The 14,734-nt window shown below is 32.9% G+C and overlaps 1 protein-coding gene and 1 long non-coding RNA gene across 2 annotated transcripts in view; one reads left to right on the plus strand and one right to left on the minus strand.

The window, feature by feature from the left end:
* Positions 1 to 5,019, minus strand: part of LOC148311406 (uncharacterized) — a 166,133-nt gene extending 161,114 nt beyond the window's left edge. Inside the window, exon 1 of the long non-coding RNA XR_015837268.1 lies at positions 4,929 to 5,019. This is a non-coding gene — a long non-coding RNA (uncharacterized LOC148311406). The remainder of the gene's footprint in view (positions 1 to 4,928) is intronic.
* Pxd (Peroxidase) overlaps positions 1 to 14,734 on the plus strand; it is a 112,195-nt gene that overhangs the window by 74,075 nt on the left and 23,386 nt on the right. The window lies entirely within an intron of this gene.

Consider the following 14,734-nt stretch of genomic DNA (forward strand, 5'->3'; position numbering starts at 1 on the left):
TAATTTTGTAGAGCAAATGTGAAAGGTATTGGATTTACAGGTGCATAAGATCTCAGGAATTCTCCGAATAAGGATGCGAAGAGAATACAGGTCAGAGTATACTAGATGCATTCATTTTACGATCTACATACATAAATTGATCAATATGATAAACTTTCATTGCAATCGTATAGTACATAATAATGTTCAGACTGCCCGTATATTTCCATTTCAACATGGCGACGGTATTATTATATCGCTCACTCCTTTCAAGAACGTCATAAATAAAAAATTGTCAATTTTAAGTTGTGCATGTTTTCGGAATGCTTAAAAAAATGAACTATATCCCAATAAAAGAGGCATATTTTTAACTTAATATTTACCCGCTACAGGGCAGAAAGTGTTGTTTATGCATTTTGAAGAAAAGGTATTTTTTATAATTTTTTTTAAATTTACTAAATATTTTAAAATGGAGAAAAAATCTTCAGGTTTTACCTAAAAAGATCTGTTGCACAGTAAAAAGTTCAATAAGTGGCTTGATATTTATTTTTAATACATTGTATTATATTTTTAAACTTTAAAAACGTTCTCCTGAAAAATCAAGTATTTTGATTTATGACGTTCTTGAAAGGAGTGAGCGATATATTAACGTTAAAACACAACGCGTTATACGGTAAGGGTGTACTCTCGAAGTCAGTGCGCAACCGGCTGCATGTGAAGTCACACGTGTTGTCTACGATTTTTTTTTGTATATACCATATAATGTACTGGAATTTAAAAATTAATATTTTTAACATATATTTTTTAAAACTTCTTACCTTTCAATAACTCTTTTGCGATCTCTCAGACATATGTGCGATAAAATGATGTATGATAGATGTTCAAATCGTGATATAAAGAAAGAATGCAAGGCTGAGATAAGCATTATCGATAAAATAAAGAAAACTGTGTTCAGATGGTTTGCGCACGTGAATCGAACGGGTGAAGAAATAAAAGTAAATAAATTTAACGAGGTGAATATAGTTGGAAATAGAAGAAGAGGAAGGCCGAGAAAAACTTGGCGTAATCGAGTATTTCAAATATTTGGGCGTGGTCAGGTCAGGAGCCGGAATAATCGGCGGGTATGTATGAAGAGATGCATGAATGTGGAAGAGGTGAAAATGGTTCGCAAAGACAGATTGGTGTGGCGTTCTATTCTCTTTCAGCCTACTCATGCAGGGAAGCAGCGTGAGGCTTAGTACAATAGTTTTAAAAAAAGCAGCCACAATTTTACGAAACTACAAAAGAAAATGAAGAATTTTGACTTACCTATGTGTTCTACGATGGAGAATTTGGTTCACTGTTATTCACGACTTCAATGTCCCCAAACGCACTTTTAAAATAACTTTTAATGAAAAATATTAATGGATATTACAATTTCAAGATACCGAAACACGTGTTTTCGAATATGGCCCGCAATATCACTAACTGTGTTGCAATATAAAACCGAAAAATAATTACATTTGGATGTGAAATAGAGGCGGCCGAATTTTGCGTATACTTTTGTGCATATACTACATATACAAGGTGTCTCAAAAGAGGGTTTAAATTTAGTGAATTGATAAAAAGTAAGCCATTTTTGAATAAAATGCTTATAAATGATTACAGTACCTACACAGTATGAAAATATATTACATCACCATAGATGGCTATTGTGAACTCGCGCATGCTGTGTCTCGAGTTTATCAACACTATTACTGTTGGAATCATTGCTATTACCTACAAAATATGAACAATTATTTCTTGAAGATAATATCCTCATCCCACCATAGATGGCTTTTGTGAACTCACGCATACTGTGTCACGATTAATATATCTAAAAGTTTAATAAATTCGAGCAGTAAAAAAGTTGCAAATCATGGGTAGAATGGTGAATGTTGCACGTGTGTAATATGATCACTTGATCACCCTATGACAAGTCGCAAGCCCTGCAAATACCCAGACTTCCATATTTTTCTTCAGCTATGTTGAGATATACGAAAAAAATGTACATGTATATATATATAATCGATTTTTTTTAAATAAATATTTGTGTTTTTATTATTTACAAAAACACTTTAATTTCATACTATTTATGTGAGGCTAAGCGGCTCATAAGTTCACCTCCGTAGTGTAATGGTCAGAACGCTCGGCTATGGTTCTGGAGGTCCCGGGTTCGATTCCCAGAGGGGGGTCTAATAAATAAAAGTGATTTTTTCACTCTAATATTTATTCAATATTACCCTGGACTAGTACCTGCGGAGAGAAGCGGAGGGCTGATCACCTTTCCCTTCGTGTGCCAACGATCAAGATAACACTGCGTTTATATGATGCAGTGCCCTATGCACCATTGGGGTGAGGATAAGGGTTCGAATGAAGCGGCTCATTATAAGAAATATGTTTCAAATTGTGGTAGAGTGGGTTCGAACCGACAAGCCCTGACTCAAGAGTCCGCGACACTAACCACGGGACCACAAGCCGACACAACCCAAAATAACTAAAAAGTGGAGAAAACCCAGAATTGTAAACAAGTACATATTTGGAGAAATCAAAAGCTTGTGAATATAAACTTTCTTTTGAAACACCTTGTACTATTTGTACTCGTAATATCGAAGTGTAATAATAAGCCTTTTAACTTGTTATATTTTTATTAAACGCTCTCCATTTAACGACAGTAATAGTATTGCACAACAATTATTACAATCACGTGTCGTGAGTCGAGCAAAGTAGTGAAGTGTCGTGACTCTAGGGAGTGGCCAATAGCTGTACCTGCTGCGAAAATACCTTTAGAACAGAATTTAATTTAAACAATGGAGTCTTAGTACCAACCCTAATGTATGGAAGTGGCAAAAGTAGGATGAAAGAAGACTGAAGGCATTCGAAATGCGATCTCTCAGTATGGCAAAACGATGTATGATACATCACTCACTCCTTTCAGGAACGTCATAAATAAAAAATCGTCAATTTTCAAATGTGCGTGTTTTCGGAATGCCCAGAAAATGTACTATATCCCAGCAAAAGCAGCATATTTTTACACTTAATATTAACCCGCTACAGGGCAGAAAGTGTTGTTTTTGCATTTTGAAGAAAAGGTATTGTTTAGATTTTTTTTAATAAACTAAATGTTTTTCAAATGGAGAAAAAACATCTAGGTTCTACTTAAAAAGGTCTGTTGCACAGTAAAAAGTTCAATAAGTGACTTGATACATTGCATCATATTTTTAAACTTTAAATATGCCGCTTTTGCTGGGATAAAGTACATTTTCTGGGCATTCTGGGCACAACTGAAAACTGACGATTTTTGATTTATGACGTTCTTGAAAGGAGTGAGCGATATGTATGTATACATTACTATTAGCACTATGATTAATGAAACATCGTTACATTATACAATTTTAACCTTATAAAAAATCAAACTGCATTATCTCAAATACCAAATTGTTATAAAATAAATATATGAAATATTATACAGTCTAAAACATAAAATCATCTTGGATGCAAATTCCAACAATTTTAATGTTTATTGCCTTGTATATGCCGATCGCTAAATATTAACTATGTATTCAATATACTAACTAACTAACTAACTAACCATCACGCCGCTTCCCCGCAGGGGTAGGCAGAGAGAATAGAGCGCCACACCACTCTGTCCTTGCAAACATTCTTCGCCTCTTCCACGTTCATGCATCTCCTCATACATACCCGCCGATTGTTACGACTCCTAACCTGACCACTTTCAAGTATTTGGCATACCTGATCGTGCCATGTTTTTCTCGGTCTTCCTCTGCTTCTTTTCCCGCTAACATTCGCCTCATAAATTTGTTTTACCGTTCTTTCCTCACTCATTCATTCTACATGTCCAAACCATCTCAACACACCTTTCTTAATTTTATCGATATGCGTATTCAATATACATATTCAATAATTCGAGTTGTATGATAAAAGGATTTGAAATAATATTTTCGTTCGTCAATTAGGAATGTTTAAGTATAGTATGCCATAAATATTGAATGTTTCAGAGAAAAAACTCAAATTTTCAACTTATTTTTATTTATTTAACTAATTTTTATTTCCAACATTTTGAGTGTGTCCAAATACTTGTTCACAAAATCTGGATTATCTCCAATTACAGGAGTTATTTTCATATTATTTTTTGACATCTCATCAAAGATGAAGAAGAATATGGAAGTCTGGGCATTTACGGGGCTGACGACCGTCATCGGCTGGTTTAAGTGATCACACACGTGTAACATTCACCAATCCTACCCATTATTGACAACCACACTACTCAAATTCTTGGAAGTTCTTTATATATGAACCAATTTAGAAACCTTGTTCTTGAATCATTAGAACTTCACTAGAGACATCTATTGGTGAGATGTAAAGAAGCTTTTTATCAAGCAGAAACTCTTATATTAGTATGTGAGGTCCAAGTCCTGGATTATAATCACACACATGAGAAACGCCAGAAAATACCATTTTCATTTTTATTATTTAAGCTTATAATTTGACCAGATAATTTATTTATAACATTTTGAGTGTCCAAATACTTAACAAGTATTTGGACACACTCAAAATGTTGTAATTTTTATTTCATTTTATTTTATTTCTTATCAGTGGGAAGAATGACAATATAAATTTAATATTATAATATGAGTATTTTTTTTTTTAAAAGAGTACGAAATCACATAAAAAAAAATAATTATACGAAATTTCTTCAAGAAAGCCATTCATACGCCGCACTACTCACCGGATAAATGACAATGACTTCCTTTAGCACACCGTTAAGATGATCAAATAATAAATAAATCGTCTCATCAATTAAAACACCCACAATCTACAAAAAGAAATCACAGCCATTCATCCCATATATCATGCAATACAAAACAATGCATGGACAAATTCATTGAAAATGGACGGCTTGAACTTACCATGTTAGTACTGTCAATTTTTTGGTTGCCAATTATTCCTGTAGGCTTGAAATCTTTGTTTTTTGTGTTTATAGAATCATTAAGATATCAAAATTCTTTAAAAAAATATGGCTGCTCGCGTGTTTTGATGTATATACGATTGCTATAGATATGATCTCCTTTTTCTGGAACAAACGATCAATTTTTTTATTTTTTTTTATTAGCAACAGCAACATTTGTAAAACAAAACATTTAAAAAATATACATTAAACTAGTCAATTATAGTTAACCACAGAAACATAAAGATTAATAAAATAATAATAATAAAACCCTTATCCGCACCCAAATGGTGCATAGGGCACTGCGTCATATAACGCAGTGTTATCTTGATCGTTTTTACACATGAAGGAAAGGTGATCAGCCCTCCGCTTCAGGTACCAGTCCAGGGTAATATTGAATAAATATTACATTGGAAAATCACTTATATTTATTTGAACCCCCCTGGGAATCGAACCCGGGACCTACAGAACGGTAGCCGAGCGTGCTGACCATTACACTACGGAGGCAGGCATAAAGATTAGTACAAAATATTTAGTGTAGATCTAGCAAATGAATGAATGTGTGTGTGTGTGTGTGTGTGTGATGTTGATTCTAGTAGGGACATACATACAATGCAGAGAAGCATAGTTTTTAAAGATCCTGAGAGGACAGTATGCTCACCATTCGACTTTTCAACACAGATTTTCCGCAATTAAAAATGTCAACTTGGCTTAAACATTAAACTCATAATCGACAAAAAGAGATATGGATACTTTTTTCTTTATACCCTTCAATATATGTTGAATATTTCTACTGACGTGGAAATTACATTTATGGAAAACTATCAGGTACCTATAATTTGTTTTACTGACCTCATAAATCACCTTCAGTTTACATACGTATATAATTAAGAAATCATAATGCTAAGATGTACAAAAAGTTGTACGTAAATAAAAACCATGAACTTTTGTCAATGATGCGTTATCTTTATTTTTGTGTGTTTATTTAATAATTTATTTTTTAAATGTTCATTTTCAAAAATAATTAATGGTGCTTTGTAAGTTATCCAATATAATTATTATTAGAAGGAGACTCTTACCTTACTACCAAGATATCTCAAACGAATGTGCGGCAAAACGATGTACAATAGAAGGGTGATATAATAAATATTGGTAATTAATTGAGCGGAATCCGCAGAAACGAAAAGCCGATAAGAGTGTCAGAAATGAAGACTCTAAAGGTGGAGACTGACCGGAGCATTTCGCCGTAACGTAACACGTTACGATGCGAGCATTCAGGCAGTCACCATAGCGAGCCGAGTACTCCATCCATAGTTTCGGATGCTCGCTGATGCTCGCCGCGAGCGATGTTACGACGAAATGCTCCGATCAATCTCCACCTTAAGGAGCATATCTGGCAAGAGTCTAAGAGAGAAATATGCGAGATGGAAGATGTCGTTAGGTGGGGAAGGCAACGAAGGAAACAACGGCGTACGCATGTGAGGAGAATGGAAACATTTATATTCTTTAACATTACACAGCACGGCTAATCCTAAGGTAGACGACTCCAAAAAGATGAATTGATAACTGGGAATCTACATCGCAGGAGATCAATCCCTCTTCAAAACAGGCCGCAAGGCCTACACCAAGTAGAAGGAGAAAATTATTTTTAAAAAAAAGTTAAATTAACTTCTATTATGAAGGGATTTTCTCAATACCAGTCAATAGAAGATAATCTGTCGTTATTTCGTAAAAAATGCAGAAAAACGATATATGATAGATGTGCGAATGGTGATGTGATAAATGTTGGCATTCGATTTTTGTCCGCCTCCGTAGTGTAATGGTCAGCACGCTTGGCTACCGTACTGGAGGTCCCGGATTCGATTCCCAGGGGGGGTCAAATAAATAAAAAGTGATTTTTTCACTCTTATATTTATTCAATATTACCTTAGACTGGTACCGGAAACGGAGGGATGATCACATTTCCTTCATGTGTTAACGATTAAGAAAACACTGCGTTTATATTATGCAGTGCCCTATGCACCATTGGGTTGCAGATAAGGGTTTGAATGAATGAATAACAAGTGTTTGCACTAATAACAACAATAGTAAAACACAGTTAGAAAAAACATAAGTTTCTTCAATAAACAATAGAATAGAACTATTCTTCTTCTTCAAACCCTTATCCGCACCATTGGGGTGCGGATAAGGGTTTGAAGAATAATTGATTACCAAATTCAAGTAAAAGTTAACATAAATTCAGCTCTATTACGAAGGAATTCTCTCTATAGCAGTCAGGGGAAGATACTCTGTCCTTGAGTTAGGTAAAAAATTAACGCGTGGTATAATAATTCAATGGCGTGAGAGTAATTTTCGTTGTAGAGAGTATTTCGTAATCGCGGTCCTAGCATAAAAGGCGTATTGTCGGGAAAAGAAACGCGTGTTCAAACACAGCAGAGCACAATGCTTCCTTACAATTCGCAAGGAAAGTTGGTGAATGGATAACCATAAGTGCACCGCTAAATGCATTGCTGTGTTTCGAAACACGCGAGAGTGGAAATGACGGAAAAGTGTATTTTGACGGCTTCTTGTATTTAACATTAAACAATGCTTTTTATTCAAAATATAAAAACAACACTTTCTGCCCTGTAGCGGGTAAATATTAAGTCAAAAATATGCCGTTTTTGCTGGGATACAGTTCATTTTCTGGGCATTCCGAAAACATGCACAACTGAACATCGACGATTTTTGATGTATGACGTTGTTGTAAGGAGTGAGCGATATATTATATCCATTAAAAAAGTAATAACCCTCAAATCCCCTACTTTAAGAGGTTTGTCTGCAGGTAGCATAGTAATGAAAGGGAAGTTTAATGTGAAAAATACATCACAAAAACCAAGACCAATTGAAAATAAATATTTTTTGAATTCATTTTACAATTGGTGGGAATCGAATCTGTGGCGCCAATTTCGCAGTTAAGCGTCTACCCAACTACGCCATGGCGCCCGCACATGAATATGTTTATTTTTTCCAACCCTTATCCGCACTCAATGGTGCATAGGGCACTGCATCGTAGCAACTGTTTATTTGTATTAAAAAAGGGACAAATTGTATGATATTTCTCATCATTTATTTATTATATATTTGTAGTCGTCTTAATACGAAAAATCGTTTTTATGTAAATGATACATGATGTAGAGGAATTTATTTATTTATTTCAAAACACATTACATACAATAACCATATATACATATAATATTCCCGATGAGTAATTTCTATTTCTCATTTTGGACATGGGATTAAGGTTAACAAGACTGGAACACAAATAATTAAGTAACAAAAAAGATTTTTTTAAATAACCAAAACTAATACTAATACATGGCAAAATATAAAAGCAATAAACAGGTACAATAAATAGGCACAATAAGCATATTTAAAAGAAATAAATGAGAAAACATAAGGTAAGAAGCATATTTAAAATTGACAAATGAGAAAATATATAAAATGAGAAAATATAACAAATGAGAAAAAAATATAAGGTTAAAAAACAAAATAAGAAAGCTAGCAGTGTATGTTATAGAAAAGTAAGTATGAGTGTATGTCACAGATTGTATTGCTGTAGAAAAATGATGTAATCGTAGTATTAAAACAGAGAAATTAAGACGATACATCCATTTATTTCAAAACTACGTTTTTTGAACCATGACAGGCTCAAGGAGGAGGTGTGTACCGTATTCTCCAACCAAATGCACAATACCATTTACAACATCCAACCACTTGAAATGACGTACAATCGAACAAGTGCACTAATGATACGCTGTGATACGATAATGATAAGTTGGCACCGTTTTGCGGTTATATAACGCACTTATCTCACACACGCCGATGTGAGATAACGCGCCATCTCTCTAATAGCGGAGATGGAGAGTGTTCCTGTTTTTTGTCGGATTGACCGACAAAAGAGTCGAGACCGAGTCGCTTGACCGCCCAAGAGAAACGATCAGACTCACTTTTTGTAACCTTACTTAAATGGTAAACGAAAGAAAAAAGTGCATTGAAATCTGTAGCCGAGGTTCTTTTGGCGTTCCGCGAGTGATACCTTGCAAAAATATATACAGCGTACAACAGGTCGTAAGCCCTGTAAATACCCATACATCTTAATTTCTCTTCGTCTATCTTGATTTAAATATGTGTAAAACTTTAAAAACGATCTCCTGAAAAATCAAGTTTTTTGATATTTGACACTGTTGAAAGGAGTGAGCGATATATACACAAACACATACATACATTTATATATATGTATATTTACGTATTGATGTCTCAACATACACGAAGAAGAATATGGAGATCTGGGCATGTAAAGGGGTTGCGATACTTCACAAGCTGGTTTAAGTGATCACTTTATACACTATGATTTCACATTTCGAAATTTCGTTATTAAGTTATATTACTAGTTTATAATTTTCATGTGGTACACTTTTTCAGTGACGTCTATCGTTTAAATCAGAAAGTTTTTATCAGCAGAAATCTTCATAAAATGTTTGTTAGATTCTTCCCAAATTATTTAACATACTAGGAGACGCCTGAAAATATAATTTTCAATTTTCATATATCGGAAGTTGTAATTCTGCTTCCATTAAATTATTCTTGCATGTGATTCTTTTCCGGCGAGAATGATATAATACACGTAATAAATAATGTATGGTTGCATTTATCCATTGATGCATGGAAGTGAAGAAAGCTACGATTCGTGTGTGGGCATCAGAACTTATATGCGTTTCATCCTCTCTTCCTACCGTTGAACTATAGAAGTAGCAATAGCTATAGGAATCTATGTTTTCCTCCGGTTTGCGGATATTATAGAAGCATGACTAACAGCTTAAAATTCGCGGACATTGGTTTGAATATAAAATATACTGAAAGATTTTAATTTGTTTTATTTTTTTTAGTATTCGACTTCCCGACTTACGTACATTAAAAAAAGTCGAGGTTCGATTTCAACATCCGTCGATATATTTCACAGCATTGAAGATTATAATTTAATTAATTTTCTTTATAGAATACAAATTGAAGGTGTCATTAACTAAAAACAAATTTAAATAGATTTTGTATTTTGACGTTCCTAATTACATACGGGACATATATTTTTTTATTTATTTAAAAATAGGTCCGTCTGCCTCCGTAGTATAATGGTCAGCACGCTCGGCTACCGTACTAGACGTCCCGGGTTCGATCCCTAGGGGGAGTCAAATAAATAGAAATGATTTTTCACCCTAATATTTCATAAATATTACCCTGGACTGGTACCTAAAGCGAAAGGCTGGTCACTCTTCCTTCATGTGTAAACGATCAAGATAACACTGTGTTTATATCATCCAGTGCCCTATGCACCACTGGGTGCAGATAAGGGTTAGAAAAAGAGACTTTTCAATAACTCTTTTCTTTTCAAAATCGTATTTTTTATGAGAAAAACTTATTTTTATAACACAAAAACCATGTATCGTGTAAAAAATTCAATTGCGTCAAATGTTACCTGGTTAAAAGAAAATTAAGTTGCGTGCGTTTGATTACTGGGCCTTAGTGAGAAAATACATTAATTTATTGATGATGAGATTACGTAAGTGTTAATTAATCGAAATAAATGAATATTGTTATTCAAATTACATAATTTGACCATATTAATTAGTAGGACACGCTTACATATATGAATTGATACAGTGATAATATTTCAATGTACGCACAGTAGCACTATCCACTTTTACTTCGTAATAATCATACATAATCATCCATCACGATTGTATTATGTAAATTGTTGAATAAATTCATTAAAAGTGCTACTAGTTTATCACGATTTTAATAAGCTAATTTCAAAGTAGGCTTTATAAAATACAACTGTTGAATTGATAATTTTGTTTGTACATTAAACTCCCGTTTGTTACACGTTTTTACACGATTTCAAAATAACATGATGAAAAAAAAGAGGAAAAAAATAGTAATTATTTAAGGCTGATATCTCAAACGTTCAATATGAGAGACGACGGACGTATTTCCGTGCACAAGTTTCATTTTACAATATATTTTAAATTGAAATTTGACTTTTTTTAGAATTCATGTCGAAAAAATATTTTATCATTTTTTTCAATCCTAATCTTCCAATTTTTTTTTCTTTTCAATACCACATATTTATTTCTAAGAAAAACTTATTTTTACAGTAGATAAACGGTATTTTAATAATTACGTATAATGTTACTTGGGTTTAAAGAAAATTAAGCTGCAATTTATAGTGTATTAGGCCCTAAATACACCCTTGATCTTTCCAATCCTTATTTTTTCATTATATCATCATTCGATCATATATCATACAAGGTTTTGCCAGACATTTGTCTGAGAGAATACATTTCGGCTACGACTATATTCACCCTACTTTTATCCTTCTTTTGAAAACTCTATGTTTCACTTTCATGTGCATATATATATATATATATATATATATATATATATATATATATATATATATATATATATATATATATATATATATATATATATATATATATAACGTGGTAATATTTTCTTTGTAATTAAAGTTTATAATTAAAGTTTGTTCTTAATTAATCTTTATAATATTTTTCTATCTATCTATCTATCTGATTCTGACAGTTCAGAATATTATATTTTTTCTATCTGATGTCTTTTGTTTTATTCAGCGCGACGCATGCGACATCTGGTGGTAGATTTATACTATATGTAGGAACTTAATAAAATGTATAGGTAGGTACCTAGTTATTTTATTACATATATATATATATATATATATATATATATATATATATATATATATATATATATATATATATATATATATATATATATATATATATACTTATATATATATATATACTTATATATTTTTTTTGTTTTGGTCTTAACTGGACCAAATAAAAACAGTTTCCTACTGCATAATAGCATTCAAATACATTATTACTATTCAATATCTGTTTGCAATTTACAATTCATTAAACCGGTTCAACACCTTTCCATCGGTACCATGCTGCGAATAATACATATCGAGTCCAAATTAAAATAAATCCTGTTATATTTTTTGCGGAAAATTCTCACCGACACTGCAAACATTATAAAAATTAATGACTATGCAATTTTTCGGTAAATTACCATTGCTTACTGAAAAAAGTTATATTTATTGTCTCTTGAAGGCGAAAATTATATTCGATAGTGCGATTAATATGACAATTTATATTTTTTGTTGGTGTGCTATTACAATTTATCGATAAGACATTTTAATAGGTGATTATATCATGTTATTTTTGTTACTATTTATTTATTGATTTATTTATATCGTTATTACGAAAATATCGAATCACGTCCGTATGTGTGTCTTACATTTTCATCTAACCCTTATCCGCACCCGATGGTGCATAAGGCACTGCATCGTATTGACGCAGTGTGATCTTGATCGTTACTTGTATAAAGGCAAAGTGATCGCTCTGCGCTTCAGGGACCAAATAATTATTAGAGTGTAAAATCAATAATATTTATTTTCACCCCCGTCGGCCATTGGGAATCGAACCCAGGACTTCCAGCATGGTAGCTTAACACGCTAAACGTCAAACCATGGAGGTAGCCAACATTATTTGAAATATATTAATACTTTTTTGATTAATGTTTTACTTAGTAAATACCACTATTTCTTAAAATCTACTGTGACACGTGTTTCGATGCATTCCGCATCATTTTTAAACACCGTATGCTAAAATAAAATTAACACTGCCAAAATAAATATTTATAAACTATTGTAGAACACGGGGGCGAAAATTTCGCCATAGTTTGTTAAAATACATTGATTTGTTATCATCGTGTTCAGTGCAGCGAAAAGAATGTTTAAATACCTGAAATTAAGTGTAAATTAGAATGCAGGTCTTTTTTCGCTCTTTTTTTGTGTTATTCATTTATATTGCTCGCTTCGTTTATTCTCGTAAATAAGGCACATTCACGAGCAATACACAAATACTGCCGTGTTTAGATAAAAAGGAGTAAGTATTTTTTTCAATTTTCGATTAAATATTACAAAGTAATATAGCGACCACTTTCAAGAGATCAAAATCAGAAAAAAACGGTGAACTGTTTCTGAAAGATGCGTAACCTCCTTAGTTATGTTACACACTAGACACTTTTTTTTCCATCTGCGCATGATAATTTTAACTCTTGCAACTCTGTAGGCCAGACATTCTGGCTCGCACGATTCTAGTAGGCAGCTCCGTGGGCCACAATGTCTGGCCCGGCGCAGGTATAACTTTAATCACTGATTTCTCTATCACCCTAAGTAAGTTTATTCTACCAAAAAATATACTAAATATATTCTACCAAAAAATATCTGAGATAAATACAGTTAATCTTAATCAACATGGTCATACGAATTGCCAGACAGAGTGTCCCAAAATTAGGGAACCAAACTATTTATTTAGTCGTAGAAAAACGTCGCATTTTTTTGATCAGAGTAGCTGATCAGTTATGAGAAAAAATGGTCAGAGTGGAAAGGGTTAATGGTGTACTCTCAAATATGCAATTAACTGCGCGAGGAGCCACACGTTTGTCCGCACACAATTTTTTTAGAACATATTTTGAAAAAAAAAATATTTTTTTTCAACTAATTTTACCTTTCAATCTCTCTTTGCTTTTAAAATCCATATATTTATCACGAAGAAAAACTTATTTTTATCAAAACAAAAAAACGTTTTTTTTTAACCAAGAAATTACGTTCAATGCAATTATGTACAACAGAAGAATACTTGGGAATATCACGTATGTCAAATTCTTGAAAGAGATTCGGTCAGGAGTCGGAATAATCGGCAGGTTTGTATGAAGAAATGTATGAATGTGGAAGAGGCATAGAATGCTTGCAAAGACAGAGTGGTATGTATGGCCTTCTATTCTTACCGCCTAGCCCTATGGCGTGATAGTTATTTAGTTAGTTTATAATAATTTGTATTGTTTTACAAAAAAATATATGTAAATGCACCATTAACATTTTACGGAATATCTTCTTGTCTTTGAATTCTTATCCGCACCCAATGGTGCATAGGGCACTGCATCGTATAGAAGCAGTGTTACCTCGATCGTTATATACACGAAGGAAAGGTGATACAGCCTTCCGCTTCAGGTACCAGTCCACGGTAATATTAAATAAATATTTTACTGAAAAATCACTAATATTTATTTTGACCTTCTTGGATCGAACCTGGGACCTCCAGCATGGTAGCCTAGTGCGCTAACCACGACACTATGGAGGCAGACAAAATGGAATAGAATATACGTATTTGTATTGCTATGAAATGTTTTGTTTTTGAGGAAAATCTTTGCACAAAGCGAATTGTCATCTCAAATTTTCCTCGATCATTCTCTGCCTCCATTTTCAACTACATTCTGTAATTGTTTATAAATAAACGAAAAAAATACAGATGAATTACAATAAATAACAGTTTTAATCTCTTTATTGTATGGGTTTTCAATGGAAAATGTTAATGAACACGGTGGTCTACTTTTTAGCTAAGATAAAATCTTTGACCTTGTTTTTCTCTTAATGATATTTTGCGGATACCGCCTTTTACCTAAGCAGGCAGTGTAGAAGAAATATGCAACCACACGAAATGGTATTATGCCAATTTGGAGTTTAAGATCAAGGTCCCCATCATTTATATCTTTAAACTGAAAGCGAATTAAATGTGAGTTAGATTTATTTCAAGTAACAAATCAAGTTTGTTTAATTCTTTT

Source organism: Brachycentrus maculatus, unplaced genomic scaffold, assembly GCF_059751285.1.
Source record: "Brachycentrus maculatus isolate JH-2025_06_01 unplaced genomic scaffold, ASM5975128v1 h1tg000065l, whole genome shotgun sequence".
Classification (NCBI taxonomy): Eukaryota; Metazoa; Arthropoda; class Insecta; order Trichoptera; family Brachycentridae; genus Brachycentrus; species Brachycentrus maculatus.